The sequence below is a fragment of the Thalassophryne amazonica genome, chromosome 2 (genome assembly GCF_902500255.1).
Source record: "Thalassophryne amazonica chromosome 2, fThaAma1.1, whole genome shotgun sequence".
In the NCBI taxonomy this organism is placed as follows: Eukaryota; Metazoa; Chordata; class Actinopteri; order Batrachoidiformes; family Batrachoididae; genus Thalassophryne; species Thalassophryne amazonica.
Window position 1 is genome coordinate 15,669,013 of NC_047104.1, and position 19,326 is coordinate 15,688,338.

Sequence of the window (19,326 nt, forward strand, 5' to 3'; positions counted from 1 at the left end):
CCTGCAGGGGCATTAACATTGAGAAACACTGTCCAGCAAACCTATGATATACACATATCATGAACTTGAAACCTCCAGAATATACGGATTCAACACAGCCTCACTACCAATTTTTCACATTTTGATGCAGAACTGTCGTTGTGACCAAATGTCATTATGTGATGACATCAGTGCAATGGTTTCTGATTGAGCAATTTGAGATCATAGTACTGCCAGGACCACATTGGAACTTTTATTGACATCAATCAAATTTCTGGGCCATGAGGGGATGCCACTTAGAGGGCATACTCACCACAATGACATCCTCTGGCAGCTTATGTTTTGGAACCAGTGCAGATAGAACGACAGACATCAGTGCCTGCGAGCTATTCTCATGTTGTTTGCAGATTCAGATTTAAGTGCATAGAAGAACTTGTTTCTTATATTTTACAATGTGTCTGACTTATCAGCTAAAACGTTGTTTTCTTGCATTAAGTATCTATTCCATCATTTAAACATGCCCCTGGAACATTTGCAAAGGTATTGTTTCAACAATGCATCCAATGTGTCTGGCCATTTACATGGTGTTCAGGCAAAACTGAAAGCAGAGTGCCCAGAATCCCTATATGTGTGAGACACAAGGCACAACCCAGGACCCGTTCACAGGTAGCAACTCAGGTAGGTGTTTTAAATGATGTTAAATGCAGTTCGGTTCTCCAGAAGCAGTAGCAAACAGTTATGTTGACAATGCTGATAGTTATGTACAGGCAGTGACGGATTCCTTTAGTCTGTGAGGCAGGCAATGGCAGAAGCAGAAAGGCAGTCAGCATGGGTACCAGAGTCTGAAGGGGAAGGTGAATATTCAGTATCAGGGACAAAACACTGGGAACGCAGGAAAGCTGTTGTGACAGTGTCGTGACACGGACCCACAACAGGGGGCGTTAATGAACGGACAATGGATAAGCCAAAAAGTAACAATTTAATGTTGTGAATCACACAACGATGTACAGACAATAACAATACAGTGACTGTCAATCATACACCAGGTGACGTGTGGGCAGGCTCGACGATAGAAGACGCCTGGAGAGAGAAAAGTCGGATCCACACAGCTTCCACTGCCAACGGAGCTGAAGAACACCGGAGCCGCCAAGCCCTGCGCCCCAGGTGGCCGCTGTCTTCAGCAGTCAGACCCGGTACTGCTGGCAGAGAACAGAGACAGTCCAGATGAGTGTGAGGTCGCACACTCAGTAATCCCACAGTCTGTATTCAGTAAAGGAGGGAGAACCTCCACCTCCAATCACACACTCGTGCAGCTCCTGAGTTAACCACTTATCTGAGTGGGGTGTGAGGCGAAGCTGTCGCAGTCCACACCAAACGCCAACTCCGCAGATAAGGCACACCACAGGAAAACGGCTGCAAAAAGAGATCAGACTAATACTCAAAGTTTAAGTCAGCAGAGAAAATTACCTGATTGGTAGTTGATTTCTCGGCGGGGAGGTGGAGTTGCAGTCCGGCCTTTATGGTGGTGGTGATGAGTAGTGGATGAGTGACAGCTGGTACGGATGATGAGTGACAGCTGTCACTCCTGGTCACTCCGACGCCCTCTCGTGCTTGAAACCCGCACTTCAAGCAGGGCGCCATCTTGTGGTGGTGGGCCAGCAGTACCTCCTCTTCAGCGGCCCACACAACAGGACCCCCCCCTCAACGGGCGCCTCCTGGCGCCCGACCAGGCTTGTCCAGGTGACGGGTGTAGAAGTCGGCCAGGAGGGCCGGGTCCAGGATGAAGCTCCTCTTCACCCAGAAGCGCTCTTCGGGGCCATAACCCTCCCAGTCCACCAGATACTGGAACCCCCGGCCCTTTTGACGGACGTCCAGGAGCCGGTGTACTGTCCACGCGGGCTCCCCGTCAATGATCCGGGCAGGAGGCGGCGCTGGTCCCGGGGCACACAGTGGGGAGGTATGGCAGGGCTTGAGTCTTGACACATGAAACACGGGGTGTATCCACAGTGAAGCTGGCAGCTTCAGCTTCACTGTGGCCAGACTGAGGACTTTGAGGATGGCTAATGGTCCGATGTACCTGTCCTTTAGTTTGTGGGATTCCACCTTCAGGGGGATGTCCTTAGTAGATAGCCAGACCTCCTGCCCGGGCTGGTATGCAGAGGCCGGGGAACGCCAGCGGTCTGCATGGGCCTTAGCCCTCGTCCGGGCTCTGAGCAGGGCAGAGCGGGCGGTACGCCACACCCGACGGCACTTCCTCAGATGGGCCTGGACCGAGGGCACCCTGACCTCTCCCTCCACCAGTGGAAACAACGGGGGCTGGTACCCCAAACACACCTCAAACGGGGAGAGGCCGGTGGCAGATGAGACTTGGCTATTATGAGCGTACTCGATCCAGGCCAGATGGTCACTCCAGGCCGTCGGGTGCGTGGAGGTCACGCAGCGGAGGGCCTGCTCCAGTTCTTGGTTAGTCCGCTCTGCCTGCCCGTTCGTCTGGGGGTGGTACCCAGACGAGAGACTGACGGTGGCCCCCAGTTCCTTGCAGAAACTCCTCCAGACCTGGGAGGAGAACTGAGGACCACGATCCGAGACAATGTCTGATGGAATCCCATGCAGACGCACGACGTGGTGATCCAGGAGGTCTGCAGTCTCCTGGGCCGTCGGGAGCTTCGGGAGGGCCACGAAGTGGGCCGCCTTGGAGAACCGGTCCACTATCGTTAAGATGGTGGTGTTGCCCTGGGACGGCGGGAGGCCAGTGACAAAGTCCAGGCCGATATGAGACCAGGGGCGACGAGGCACAGGCAGAGGCTGGAGGAGGCCTTGGGCCTTGTGATGGTCGGCTTTGCCCCTGGCACAGGTGGTGCAGGCCTGGACATACTCCCGGATGTCGGCTTCCATAGACGCCCACCAGAAGCGCTGCTGGACCACTGCCACGGTCCTTCTCACCCCTGGGTGACAGGAGAGCTTGGAACCGTGACAGAAGTCAAGGACCGCAGCCCTGGCCTCTGGTGGGACGTACAGTTTGTTCTTCGGACCTGTCCCCGGGTCCGGGCTCCATGTCAGGACCTCCCGGATGGTCTTCTCCACGTCCCAGGTAAGGGCGGCCACGACAGTGGACTCGGGGATGATGGTTTCAGGGGGGTCTGACAGCTCGGTCTTGACCTCCTCTTTGTGCACCCGGGACAGGGCGTCAGATCGTTGGTTCTTTGTCCCGGGGCGGTAGGTGATCCAGAAGTCAAAACGCCCGAAGAACAGCGACCAGCGGGCTTGCCTGGGGTTCAGACGCTCCGCGGTCCGGATGTACTCCAGGTTCCGGTGGTCCGTGAAAACCGTAAATGGTACCGATGCTCCCTCCAACAGGTGTCTCCACTCCTCAAGAGCCTCCTTCACCGCAAGAAGTTCCCGATTGCCGACGTCATAGTTCCGTTCAGCTGGGGTCAACCTGCGGGAAAAGTAGGCATATGGATGGAGAACCTTGTCGGACTCCCCGCTCTGGGACAGCACGGCTCCTATCCCTGAGTCAGAGGCATCCACTTCAACAACAAACTGGCGCTTGGGATCGGGCTGCACCAGAACCGGTGCAGTCGAGAACCGGCGTTTCAACTCCCTAAACGCGGCTTCGCACCGATCCGACCAGGTGAAGGGGACTTTTGTGGAGGTCAGGGCTGTCAGGGGGCTAACTACCTGACTGTAGCCCTTGATGAACCTCCGGTAGAAATTTGCAAAACCGAGGAACTGTTGTAGTTTCCTACGGTTCATTGGTTGGGGCCAATCTCTCACCGCCGCAACCTTGGCCGGATCAGGGGCGACGGAGTTGGAGGAGATGATGAACCCCAAGAAGGACAAAGAAGTGCAGTGGAACTCACACTTCTCGCCCTTCACAAACAGCCGGTTCTCCAACAACCGCTGTAGGACCTGATGTACATGCTTGACATGGGTCTCAGGATCCGGAGAAAAGATGAGTATATCGTCTAGATATACGAAGACAAACCGATGCAGGAAGTCCCGCAAGACATCATTAACCAATGCTTGGAACGTCGCGGGTGCATTGGTGAGGCCGAACGGCATGACCAGGTACTCAAAGTGACCTAACGGGGTGTTAAATGCCGTCTTCCACTCGTCTCCCTCCCAGATCCGAACCAGGTGATAAGCATTCCTAAGATCCAATTTCGTGAAAATTTGGGCTCCATGCAGGGGCGTGAACACTGAATCCAACAGAGGTAACGGGTATCGGTTGCGAACCGTGATCTCGTTCAGCCCTCTGTAATCAATGCATGGACGGAGTCCGCCGTCCTTCTTGCCCACAAAAAAGAAACCAGCACCCATCGGGGAGGTGGAGTTCTGGATCAACCCGGCAGCTAACGAGTCCCGGATGTAGGTCTCCATTGATTCGCGTTCCGGACGTGAGAGGTTGTACAGCCTGCTGGAAGGGTACTCAGCGCCCGGTATCAAATCAATGGCACAATCGTACGGACGCTGCGGGGGCAGCGTGAGTGCCAGATCCTTGCTGAAGACGTCAGCAAGGTCGTGGTACTCGGCCGGCACCGCCGTCAGATTGGGGGGGACTGAAACCTCCTCCTTAGCAGTCACACCGGGTGGAACCGAGGATCCTAAACACTCCCGGTGGCAGGTTTCGCTCCACTTAACCACAACCCCAGACAGCCAATCAATCCGGGGATTGTGTTTTAACACCCATGGAAAACCCCAAATCACTCGGGAGGTAGAAGGTGTTACATAAAACACAATCTCCTCCCTGTGATTCCCAGACACCACCAATGTCACTGGCTGTGTCTGGTGTGTGATTAGTGGAAGAAGGGTGCCATCTAGCGCCCGCACCGACAATGGTGACGGTAAGGCCACTAGAGGGAGCCCAACCTCCTTTGCCCATCTGCTATCCAGCAGATTCCCGTCTGAGCCCGTGTCCACCAGTGCTGGGGTGTGAAGGGCTAGATCCCCACTCAGGATCGTGACTGGGATTCCTGCAGATCGTCGGGGTTTCCCCACGTGGGTGTTGTGACCCACCCTTAGCCCAGTCTCTAAGGACGAGTGCTGTTGTTTTGACCGTTTGGGGCATTCTCTCTGTATGTGCTCGGTAGAGCTGCAGAGAAAACACTCTCCACGGATCAGCCTCCTTTGTCTCTGATCGTTTTTTGTCCCTGCTCGTTTCCATAGCAACGTCAGCAGGGGGAGCTGTTGTCACGTGGAGAGCCCTGGCAGTGGAGCGTGGGGAAGTCGGCTTCCTTTCGGACCCGGGAGGAAGAGGGACGGCTTGTGCCTGGCCACGCCCCTCGTCTCGTTCCCGTCGGTGTTCCGTTAATCGGGTGTCTAACCGTATAACCAGGTCGATAAGCCCATCTAAGTCCCGCGGCTCGTCCTTCGCCACCACGTGCTCCTTAAGGACCAGAGACAGTCCATTTACAAAGGCGGCGCGGAGCGCAACAGCATTCCAGCCGGCTCGCGCTGCCGTGATGCGGAAGTTGACTGCATACTTCGCTGCGCTCCGACGCCCCTGTCGTATCGACAGCAGCACACTTGAAGCGGTCTCGCCTCTATGAGGGTGGTCGAACACCTGTCGGAACTCCCTCACAAACTCAGTATAAACCGTTAGGAGCCGTGAATTCTGCTCCCAAAGCGCTGTAGCCCAGGCGCGTGCCTCTCCTCGAAGCAAATTGATCACATAAGCCACCCGGCTGGCGTCTGCTGCGTACATGACAGGACGCTGTGAAAAGACAAGCGAGCACTGCATCAAGAAGTCTGCGCACGTCTCCACACAGCCTCCGTACGGCTCCGGAGGACTTATGTATGCTTCAGGGGAAGGTGGGGGGGTTCGTTGAACGACCAGTGGAATGTCTGTTTCTGGCACACGGTCAGCAGGAGGAGGTGCTGCAGCAGCGCCCTGAGCACGCGCTTCCACCTGGGCGGTGAGAGCCTCCATCCTACGATTGAGAACACTGCTCTGCTCGGTAATTAAATCCAACCGAGCGGTAAAGGCGGTTAAGATGTGCTGCAGCTCACCCAACACGCCTCCTGCTGGCGCCTGTGCACCTCGCTCTTCCATTGGCTGTTCAAGCGATGGTTGACGCCCCTCGGGATCCATGACGCTGGCCGAGAAATCCTGTTGTGACAGTGTCGTGACACGGACCCACAACAGGGGGCGTTAATGAACGGACAATGGATAAGCCAAAAAGTAACAATTTAATGTTGTGAATCACACAACGATGTACAGACAATAACAATACAGTGACTGTCAATCATACACCAGGTGACGTGTGGGCAGGCTCGACGATAGAAGACGCCTGGAGAGAGAAAAGCCGGATCCACACAGCTTCCACCGCCAACGGAGCTGAAGAACACCGGAGCCACCAAGCCCTGCGCCCCAGGTGGCCGCTGTCTTCAGCAGTCAGACCCGGTACTGCTGGCAGAGAACAGAGACAGTCCAGATGAGTGTGAGGTCGCACACTCAGTAATCCCACAGTCTGTATTCAGTAAAGGAGGGAGAACCTCCACCTCCAATCACACACTCGTGCAGCTCCTGAGTTAACCACTTATCTGAGTGGGGTGTGAGGCAAAGCCGTCGCAGTCCACACCAAACGCCAAACCCGCAGATAAGGCACACCACAGTAAAACGGCTGCAAAAAGAGATCAGACTAATACTCAAAGTTTAAGTCAGCAGAGAAAATTACCTGATTGGTAGCTGATTTCTCGGCGGGGAGGTGGAGTTGCAGTCCGGCCTTTATGGTGGTGGTGATGACTAGTAGATGAGTGACAGCTGGTACGGATGATGAGTGACAGCTGTCACTCCTGGTCGCTCCGACGCCCTCTCGTGCTTGAAGCCCGCACTTCAAGCAGGGCGCCATCTTGTGGTGGTGGGCCAGCAGTACCTCCTCTTCAGCGGCCCACACAACAAAAGCTTTGCATAATGTGAGGAGATAATCCTGCAGAGAGTGAAGGTGGAGAGAGAGGTCAAATGGACTGGGACATGATTACACAGATGAGATTCACCTGGGGAGACACAACAAGACTGGAGCCATGACCATGCATAAGAGACTAGGGGTTTCAAAATAGCACAGACAGTGGAGAACACAGGACAGATGCATGACAATATGTTCACTGTCACAACAGGAGGTGCAGGAAGTGAGACTCATCACAGACTTTGTTCAGGGAGTTTCTGTTGTCATCAGAGAGTCAGCCCAATGCAAGGAGTTGTTCAAATATCTTTCTGGCTCTGAAGAGGTCATTTGCAGTGTCTTGGGACTCGAGTTGTCATGATGGTGTTCCAGACCACTGGATTGTATAGGCTCACTGGTGCATACACTACATCCCTGGAGACCATAAAGATTTTGAAGCAAGACAGGACAAAGGACTGTGTTAACAAGCAAGGGCATATTTTGGATTCACTTGTAGCGAGATGCTTTAGGCCGCAGCTTCTGAAGCTGTGGCCTAAAGTCTGCAGAGCAAAACATCTACTGCACACACAGCCCTGGAGTGCCTCAGAGTCCTTCAGCAACATGCCCTAAGGGAGGACGGCTCCATAAACAGCTCATGTAGAAGGTTAACCCTCAGAGCCCAAAGGGTTTTTTTTTAAGGATTTTATGATACCTTACAAAATTCCTCTCTTCAGGTACTTTCTTTTCATATCATGCCTATGTGTTGCATATCAAAATATTCAGAACAATCTCAGCTTTCTAAATGTGAGGCATATATTTCTCTCAAACACTGTATCAAGATATGAGCTATTAATTGAAATGTGAAGAAGAGCTAACCAGTACACAGGAGAGGATCATTAGGGCCCCAAGTGTTAAGACATATCTGGGCGACAACAATCTCAAAATGCCCCATCCCTCCAGGGTGAGAAAAACCCCACTCACCTGTGCAGCACCACCAAACCAGAGGCTCTGGGGTATGAGTCCAAAGAGGCACAGTGGAGGCGTCAGTTCTTTGAAGTTGTGAGTTGAATTGAAATGGGGCTTAGGCAAAGATTTGATCAATTCGGAATGAGAGTGGCTGCACAGAGAGAAACCATTCTTATCGGTGCTGGCAACCAAAACATATCTGCACCGAAGAAAGTTCAACTGCTGAAAAAGTTTGATTGATCAAAGCCATAAAGGAAACTGAATTTACAGGGCAACTTGACAAAGGGGAAATATTCACTACAGTCACAGTTTGCTGAATTTATTTCAGAGTTGCATTTTCAAACAAGAGAGCTGTTTAAAGACGTTGATGCATTTGTTGAACTATGTGTCTAATGGTGTCAGCTGCCCCATCAGAAATATTCTCAGTCCTTAGAAGACTGGAAACTTCACTGTGAAGTACCATGAGCAAGACGTTGATACATCTAGCATTGATGCATATTCACAGTAACATCTTAGGCAGACTGGATACACCATCCTTTGTTAAGAGCTTCATGAGCAATACCCCTGAACGCAACGCCACCTTTGGCGCAGTGTAAATCCAGAAAAGGCGTGGTTTGGATTCCTAACACAGCTGCAGAGCATGTTTGCTTAATTTTTATGTGTGCAAGTCTGTGTATGAACATCATATTTAGGTTGGAAAGTAAGAAATCTCATCAGTAAAAAGTTTGAAAAAAGGTCTCGACAGCATTTTCTCCGAGCTATCATCAAGTGATCATAATACGGAAAATTGGATGCATTATGTTGGGACCAGGAAGCAGAGTTGTAGTCTTACACACCTCTCTGCAGCTTCTCTCCCCCTGCCATCCCCTCATTACCCCATCCCCGTAGAGACGGTGCCTGCTCCCAGACTACCAATAACCAGCAAAAATCTATTTAATCATAAAATTCAAAAAGAAAAAATAATATAGCACCTTCAACTGCACCACAGACTAAAACAGTTAAATGTGGTCTATTAAACATTAGGTCTCTCTCTTCTAAGTCCCTGTTGGTAAATGATATAATAATTGATCAACATATTGATTTATTCTGCCTAACAGAAACCTGGTTACAGCAGGATGAATATGTTAGTTTAAATGAGTCAACACCCCCGAGTCACACTAACTGTCAGAATGCTCGTAGCACGGGCCGGGGCGGAGGATTAGCAGCAATCTTCCATTCCAGCTTATTAATTAATCAAAAACCCAGACAGAGCTTTAATTCATTTGAAAGCTTGTCTCTTAGTCTTGTCCATCCAAATTGGAAGTCCCAAAAACCAGTTTTATTTGTTATTATCTATCGTCCACCTGGTCGTTACTGTGAGTTTCTCTGTGAATTTTCAGACCTTTTGTCTGACTTAGTGCTTAGCTCAGATAAGATAATTATAGTGGGCGATTTTAACATCCACACAGATGCTGAGAATGACAGCCTCAACACTGCATTTAATCTATTATTAGACTCTATTGGCTTTGCTCAAAAAGTAAATGAGTCCACCCACCACTTTAATCATATCTTAGATCTTGTTCTGACTTATGGTATGGAAATAGAAGACTTAACAGTATTCCCTGAAAACTCCCTTCTGTCTGATCATTTCTTAATAACATTTACATTTACTCTGATGGACTACCCAGCAGTAGGGAATAAGTTTCATTACACTAGAAGTCTTTCAGAAAGCGCTGTAACTAGGTTTAAGGATATGATTCCTTCTTTATGTTCTCTAATGCCATATAACAACACAGTGCAGAGTAGCTACCTAAACTCTGTAAGGGAGATCGAGTATCTCGTCAATAGTTTTACATCCTCATTGAAGACAACTTTGGATGCTGTAGCTCCTCTGAAAAAGAGAGCTTTAAATCAGAAGTGTCTGACTCCGTGGTATAACTCACAAACTCGTAGCTTAAAGCAGATAACCCGTAAGTTGGAGAGGAAATGGCGTCTCACTAATTTAGAAGATCTTCACTTAGCCTGGAAAAAGAGTCTGTTGCTCTATAAAAAAGCCCTCCGTAAAGCTAGGACATCTTTCTACTCATCACTAATTGAAGAAAATAAGAACAACCCCAGGTTTCTTTTCAGCACTGTAGCCAGGCTGACAAAGAGTCAGAGCTCTATTGAGCTGAGTATTCCATTAACTTTAACTAGTAATGACTTCATGACTTTCTTTGCTAACAAAATTTTAACTATTAGAGAAAAAATTACTCATAACCATCCCAAAGACGTATCGTTATCTTTGGCTGCTTTCAGTGATGCCGGTATTTGGTTAGACTCTTTCTCTCCGATTGTTCTGTCTGAGTTATTTCATTAGTTACTTCATCCAAACCATCAACATGTTTATTAGACCCCATTCCTACCAGGCTGCTCAAGGAAGCCCTACCATTATTTAATGCTTCGATCTTAAATATGATCAATCTATCTTTGTTAGTTGGCTATGTACCACAGGCTTTTAAGGTGGCAGTAATTAAACCATTACTTAAAAAGCCATCACTTGACCCAGCTATCTTAGCTAATTATAGGCCAATCTCCAACCTTCCTTTTCTCTCAAAAATTCTTGAAAGGGTAGTTGTAAAACAGCTAACTGATCATCTGCAGAGGAATGGTCTATTTGAAGAGTTTCAGTCAGGTTTTAGAATTCATCATAGTACAGAAACAGCATTAGTGAAGGTTACAAATGATCTTCTTATGGCCTTGGACAGTGGACTCATCTCTGTGCTTGTTCTGTTAGACCTCAGTGCTGCTTTTGATACTGTTGACCATAAAATTTTATTACAGAGATTAGAGCATGCCATAGGTATTAAAGGCACTGCGCTGCGGTGGTTTGAATCATATTTGTCTAATAGATTACAATTTGTTCATGTAAATGGGGAATCTTCTTCACAGACTAAAGTTAATTATGGAGTTCCACAAGGTTCTGTGCTAGGACCAATTTTATTCACTTTATATATGCTTCCCTTAGGCAGTATTATTAGACGGTATTGCTTAAATTTTCATTGTTACGCAGATGATACCCAGCTTTATCTATCCATGAAGCCAGAGGACACACACCAATTAGCTAAACTGCAGGATTGTCTTACAGACATAAAGACATGGATGACCTCTAATTTCCTGCTTTTAAACTCAGATAAAACTGAAGTTATTGTACTTGGCCCCACAAATCTTAGAAACATGGTGTCTAACCAGATCCTTACTCTGGATGGCATTACCCTGACCTCTAGTAATACTGTGAGAAATCTTGGAGTCATTTTTGATCAGGATATGTCATTCAAAGCGCATATTAAACAAATATGTAGGACTGCTTTTTTGCATTTACGCAATATCTCTAAAATCAGAAAGGTCTTGTCTCAGAGTGATGCTGAAAAACTAATTCATGCATTTATTTCCTCTAGGCTGGACTATTGTAATTCATTATTATCAGGTTGTCCTAAAAGTTCCCTAAAAAGCCTTCAGTTAATTCAAAATGCTGCAGCTAGAGTACTGACGGGGACTAGAAGGAGAGAGCATATCTCACCTATATTGGCCTCTCTTCATTGGCTTCCTGTTAATTCTAGAATAGAATTTAAAATTCTTCTTCTTACTTATAAGGTTTTGAATAATCAGGTCCCTTATCTTAGGGACCTCGTAGTACCATATCACCCCAATAGAGCGCTTCGCTCTCAGACTGCAGGCTTACTTGTAGTTCCTAGGGTTTGTAAGAGTAGAATGGGAGGCAGAGCCTTCAGCTTTCAGGCTCCTCTCCTGTGGAACCAGCTCCCAATTCAGATCAGGGAGACAGACACCCTCTCTACTTTTAAGATTAGGCTTAAAACTTTCCTTTTTGCTAAAGCTTATAGTTAGGGCTGGATCAGGTGACCCTGAACCATCCCTTAGTTATGCTGCTATAGACGTAGACTGCTGGGGGGTTCCCATGATGCACTGTTTCTTTCTCTTTTTGCTCTGTATGCACCACTCTGCATTTAATCATTAGTGATCGATCTCTGCTCCCCTCCACAGCATGTCTTTTTCCTGGTTCTCTCCCTCAGCCCCAACCAGTCCCAGCAGAAGACTGCCCCTCCCTGAGCCTGGTTCTGCTGGAGGTTTCTTCCTGTTAAAAGGGAGTTTTTCCTTCCCACTGTAGCCAAGTGCTTGCTCACAGGGGGTCGTTTTGACCGTTGGGGTTTTACATAATTATTGTATGGCCTTGCCTTACAATATAAAGCGCCTTGGGGCAACTGTTTGTTGTGATTTGGCGCTATATAAAAAAAATTGATTGATTGATTGATTGATTATGTGACAAAAACAATCTTTAGTCCAGCTCTTTGAATCCCCGACATATTGTTTCCTATAGGCTTCATTGTAGCTATTTCTGTGGACATCATCTTGCATGATGGAAGAAATTAGCATTGGCCGAATGATTTATTTCTTCTGTGTTTGAATGCTGTTGAGTTGCAGGACGTGTGTTTTTCTGATGTTTTATTTTCGGTGTAATGTACACTGTCTTTGCTCATGATTGGATGAGGGGGTTTGAGTTGTGACTCATAGGCCTTTGTTTCACATGATTGGTTGCCCAAGGGAGACATTAGAGTGGCTTCATGCTTTGTTCAGGTGTAGTTTAACCCTCTGAGGTTGATGGACATGACGGCACAAGCAACTCATGTTTCTATTAATAAATCAGTGACAGTACATCACAAAGACTTCATTCAATCACTTCCTGAAACTACAGTGTCATCTCTAGTTTCAGTCCCTCTTCTGGACTATCTTTGCCTTACAACCAATTCTAGTGACCAGAGAAGGTCACAAAGGTCTGACTCTTGCCGTCTCTCTGCCTGCCACTTCATCCAGATTGTTACCAGTAAGTTCAAAAGCCAACATCTGTGATGGTATGGGGGTGTGTTAGTGCCCATGGCATGGGCACCATCAATGCTGAAAGGTACATCCAGGTTTTGGAGCAACACATGCTGCCATCCAAGCAACGTCTTTTTCAAGGACATCCCTGCTTATTTCAGCAAGACAGTGCCAAGCCACATTCTGCAGGTGTGCGGGTACTAGACTGGCCTGTCTGCAGTCCAGACCTGTCGCCCATTGAAAATGTGTGGCACATTATGAACTGCAAATACGACAACGGAGAACCCGGACTGTTGAACAACTGAAGCTGTACATCAAGCAAGAATGGGAAAGAATTCCACCTACAAAGCTTCAACAATTAGTGTCCTCAGTTCCCAAATGCTTATTGAGTGTTGTTAGAAGGAAAGGTGATGTAACACAGTGGTAAATATACCACTGTCCCAGCTTTTTTGAAATGTGTTGCAGGCATCCATTTCAAAATGAGCAAATATTTGCACAAAAACAATAAAGCTTATCAGTTTGAACATTAAATATCTTGTCTTTGTGGTGTATTCAGTTGAATATAGGTTGAAGAGGATTTGCAAATCATTGTATTCAGTTTTTATTTACATTTTACACAATGTCCAAACTTTATTGGAATTGGGGTTGTAAAACCAGAGACAAAGTATACTGTCATATCAACATGTGAATGGAATTATGTGAATAGAATTCTATAGAGTAGAATGGAATTCTGTTTTATTTTCTTTTTCCAGGATCTACAAGCTCCACCCCCAAACAGAGCAAACAGGCATTTTTCTGTGAGGGAATTTCCACTACTAATCCAATGACTGATATTTGACAGAAAACATCAAGCTGAAAAATGATGGGTTTTCCTTTATTTGCATTGATATACAAATTTATTGATATATTACACTACTTTAATGACTCAAAGACTATGGTGAACCCATTCCAAGCACCAAAACCAGTTCATCTACATTGAATAAAGGTGTATTTTCAAAAAAGATTTGAATTTTTTTTTTCTGAAAAATGCACTTCATTTTTTTCAGATTTCAATCCAAAATGCTTCAGCATACAGCATTCTTGACAAATATTTGATGATTATAATAATAACAGCAATAACAACAAATACATGTGTGATCACACATTTTACCTCCACCCCAGTTACAACACCTTCCAGCACTTGAGAACACAGACAGGTTTTATGAATAGTTTGGCATAAATAAATTTCTTTTTGTCTGGCTACACATTTCACAATGACTTACTGAACTTGAAGATTTGGGAGATTTCATCAGAGTGTTTTGATTGACTGTGCACTTCAATAAATAAGACAAAGACAAACACATCCAAACTACAGCATCCGAGCTTGGCTAACAGTGCCAACACCTCCCCATCAGGTCCGGAGGATGGAAGAGAAATACTGTTTTCTACTGAAACTAAACTGACTGGGTTTGCAGGAAGATTGTCTCTAACTGAAGTTCTGCATCAAGTGTTTCAAGTCCTATGTTACAGGTGGGGTTTTCTCAGGCTAAACTAAATCTATTACAAGAGAAAATCAATCACTGCAGGACTCTGTTTTCTGACATGATGGAGGTCAGCTTATTAGGGATGGTATTAACAAACAGATGAAAGAGACAATTCTGGAGACAATGATCTTCAATCATGCTGTGTGCCTGCAGTCAATATATCCATCAATCTAAATCAATCAATCTTGTGTTTTGTGGTATTAAAGAGCATGGACCAGATGACCATGAAGGAGTTTATAGTCAAAGAAGTTAAAATACCAGCAGGTACTGTGGAGAAGATCATGGTTCACTGTATTCACTGGCTTAGACCCTCATACGCAATCCATCATCACTAAATATGAACATTACCATGAGACAGTATTTGTTCAGTGCCATGGCAGAGAACTGAAGGGGTCTGATTCCAGAATGAATGACTAGTTCCCACTTGAGATTCTGGAAACACACGAGCCTTAAAGGACGGTAATAAAGCTGTTATATGAAGAGAGTACATATTAATGAATAACTATATTGTGACACAGAGGAAACACCATGGCTTTTCTAGTCTAACCCCCCACCCCCAATGTTTTTCAGATGAATAAATGCTTCTGTAGTCAAACTCAACTGTTCTTTTTCATGTTTTGATGCATAATGTACACAGTAAATTTTGGAGATTAAAATTTACTCTGCTGGGATAACATTTGGTCCCAGTCCAAATACAGTTAAATATACTCTATCACAGTGCTAAATCGACTCTAACAGTGTAAAATCAAGTCTTATTGGAGTAGAAACACCTGATTTGACAAGATGGTAGAGCTGATTTCACTCTATAATGGAGTGCATTTTACTCTCTTTAGACTGGGACAAATGTTATCCTGGCAGGGTATATTTTACCCAGAAAAAAATTACTGTGTACTCACAGTATGCCTTGCTGCACATCATGCTCACAGGCTTCATGGGTATTTTGGGGTTTGTACTACAATTGCCTCAGTGTTGAGGACCCCAGCAGCTAGAGAAGGCTGAGGTTCCATTTGACATATAGGTGGTCGATTTCAAGAAGTGGGGTTGGACCTATTGTCTGCCTGTGTGATTGTCATGTAAGACCCAAGATTAATGTGGTGCATGCAACGCGCACCAACACAAGCTCCCAGACCTGACCTGCGAGTATTTTTTTGTCCTCTGAAAATAACAAGACAATGTATACCAGAGGTGGGAAACAGTGTGCCATGTGAGATTAAGATGACTGAGGTTTTCTTTACATCCGGTCAACTCAGGTGAACTTCTCAACTTAAATTCCTGAGCATTTATAAAATCACCTGTGCTGTCTTGGACCTTCATGCCTTCTCCGATGTTTACAAATGTGGCCATTTGTAATTCAGTAATTCAAGTCAAGTCTGGCAGCATGCCCTGGTGTTGCGCTGAGCTGCATCCACAACAACAAGGAACTGTCTGGGTCCTAGATGACAACCACCTAGGCCAGTGGTGTCCAAAATATTACAGAAAGGGCCAAGAGGGTGCAGGTTTTCCTTGCAGCCACTGACTCCAGCAGGTGACTTCACTGATGACCTCATCCCACCTGCTCACAGTGATGTTAATCAGTGAAATCACCTGGTGGCTGCAAGGAAAACCTGCACCCTCTTGGCCCTTTCAGGAATACTTTGGACACCACTGACCCAGGCAGTCAACTGGTCCATTTACACATCCCTAAAGTAGCCATCTATCTGCCACAACCAGGTGAAGCATGGGTATCCCATTGGCCTTCTCCAGCTTCTGTGGTCTTCAACACTCAGGCACCTCCGTGCTGGATCATGCAGATCAGATAAAGGGGCCACATGGCCAAAATGTCAAAGCTGACCTTCCCTCACAATGCAAGTGATACTCCTCATCTTAGGCTCTTAGTAACCACTCATTTGATACAAAGCCATTTCAGTGGTACCCAAGGATCTCTGAAGAGGCCGAGTATCAAAGACATTCAGTTGTCACCTTAGGTCACTGTTTAGCATCCAAGTCTCACAACCAAACAGCAAGATGGGCAACATCAGAAAAGACCTGGATCTTCGTTCCCCTGCAAACACATCTGCATCACCTAAAATCTCATTGCAAATTTACTGTGATGGTGCACAGAGAAAAAGTGCAAAAATAGTGTCAATGTCAATACTTGTGCACCTGTCTGTAGATACAAGAGATACTTTATTATTAAGTTCTTGTGTCCTTGCATACATTGAAAAAGTAAGAGAAATACTGCTCCAGTTTGATAATGATACTCATTTTAATGCCAAGCGGAAATGGGGCCAATCAGGGAATAACACACCCGATCTAGCTCAACCAGCAGCTGTCCAGTTGCTTTTGGCCAACTAGCAAATATGTGGTTGGTCAGATTGTGCGGATGGAAAGATATAGAACGATTGTAGTACCTACAGAATAATTATGATCATGAAAATGTTTCTGCTAGTTTCCTGTCCAACTAAAAGCTTTGATTTTCATATGACACACTACCTTTGGCCAGTTTCAGTCTGACAAATAAGATTTGAAACAAACAGCAGCAGTACAGATAAAAGAGGAGAGAGGGGAGATAACAACAACTCTGATCATTCTGCTCTAATGCTGTTCATTGCCTGTAACGGGGTCTGAAGAATGTGGATTATGGATATGGGAAGGTAGACTAATGACTAATGGCTTTGGTTAAAACTGGAGGCAGAGTGAGGATGAGGACAAAAAGAACCTGTTTCAAGGATCAATGGAGGGGAGGATCCAAGGATTTGGTGAGCTTCACAGATTTGTTAATTAGCATTAAGTCATTTAGAAGCAAACTCATTTTATTGGAGATTCCCACCAAATCCTGTGAATATATTGTGTCATCATCCACGAGACGATCAATTTAACTTTTTTCTAAAAGTTGTGATATTTGAAATTTAAAAAAAGAGCATAATATAATAAAACACAAGTAGAATAAAAAAAAATTAACGTGAGAAAAATATTTTGATTGCAGGACACTTGAAAACAACAGACCCAAAAGCAGAGTGCAGACATATTTCACACGGAAACTTTCTGATCACCAGCTCTACAGTAAAGCTCCTGTTACAGATTTATGGCACCAGTTTGCTTTGTGGCTACAAAAGTGAGTAAATCAGACCAGATTCATTAAAATAGCAGGCAAAATTCATGTTTTCTACCATTATTGCAAACTACACCCAAATATGGGCGAGTCCCATGGAACAAATGCTTGTGTGCACTCCATGCAGTGTATGTGGTATCCCATGGTTAATACCACACTTTTCCATAAAGCTAAACTGTATATGTTTACATCTCAAAAGTGTCAACTCCGAATCAGGAGGCTTCTGCTCACAGAACAGATAAATCCCTATCACTGCATGTTGTGTCCACATGTCCACTGTCAGCTATTTTTGCTGCATAGACATTATACACATGTATGATCTACATTATAATAGCCAAGTGCCCTTTGTGTGTGTGTGCGCGTTGTATAGTTTTGATCACAAGCTTACATTTGCTGTTTGGTGTGCTTATGTGTTTTGGGTCAAGGAGGAATGCTGCAGAAATGTAAAGTTGATAGGACTAATGTTTTGGGAGAAATGAGCAATATACAACAGTGAACAATAGACATTGTGCTGCAATGCATCATGGGAGTTCTCGGTTTAAATGTTATTGTGGGTCATCTTAGTTTAACAGTGTTGTTAGTGTTATTGATTTATTGTGTTTTTGTAGTTCACTTGGTATAGTCAGTTTAGTTAAGTGTTATGTTGCTGCTACCATGACTGAGTTAAGTGTCATGTTGCCACTACCATGAGTGAAACCTGTACTGCATTTGATGTGCCTGTGTACAAACAGAAGCACCTGCTTGTGGCTGAATGTAGAAAAGACAGAAAGCTCTGCCTGCATGCATTAGTGTGTGCATGTGTATAACTTCAATCATGGACAAATTGGGTAAAGCTGACATTTACCGTTTGGTATGTGTTTGGCATATTTTGAGTCAAGGATGAACACCACCAAAACGGAACACTGACAGGCCTAATATGTTTGGAGAAACTATGGATATTAGCTAACAACATTGAACAATGGATGTTGCCAATTACATTCTGGACTCACACGCCACTCCAGCAGTGTGCGGTAAATCATCTTTATTTTAAAAGCATGAGTGCATGCAAGCATGCATAATTTTATTTATTAAGTTCAATGTAAGTACATAATATAATTGTAAATATGTCAAAAATTCCTGGATGACACAAGAAATAAAAAACATGTTTTTCCATTGTGGTGTATGTAAAAATCAAATGACAACATAGAAGTAATAATAAAATAAAATAATAATTATACTGATGATGATGATAATAATAATAATAGTGTGAATATGATAACAAGAACTTAAACAATTTATAAATACATTAAGACAACAAATTGATATTTAAAAAGTATGTTATTAACAGGAAATAAAAGGGTTGAGTTCTTCTATAAACTGTTGAGGTGTAAGGTTCTAAAAACATTTTGGAGTCACTCACCATTCCAACTAATTATAGAAACTTATAATAGCATAATTTATTACCACCCTTAAAAAAAGTCAGCTACCTATTTTATAGACACTACCCAATCTAGAGTCCGTGGATCCCCACAGGAAACGTGTTTCCTGTGTCTATTCTTTTCCCAGAGTAATGAGTGGAGCTGTGCACATTTTGCACAGACCGGGTCTGTGCACAAGAAAATAAATAAATAAAAATTCATTAAAGAGTGGAGACACAGTGGAGCTATTGTTCATCAAGCAACAACATTCGTTTTCTGTCAAAACAGCCTTTCAATGACTTATAAATAATTAAATATAGAGTGGACACAGTCACCTTGGTTCAATTATTATTTGTGTGACCTCAAGCATAAGGCTAGAGGTCTAGAAAGGAAATGGCATAGTTCAAAATTAGAAGTATTTCATCTCAGGTGGTGTAATGTTATCTTAGACTATAAGCATGCACGACTGGCTACAAAGTGAACCTATTCCTCTGATTTGATCAACAAAAACAAGCTTAACTCAAAGTTCTTGTTCGACACAGTGGCAACACTTATATATGGACAACCACCTGTAGTTCGCTCTCCTTTTACAGCACAAGATTTCTTGAATTACTTCAAGAAGAAAATAGGACATT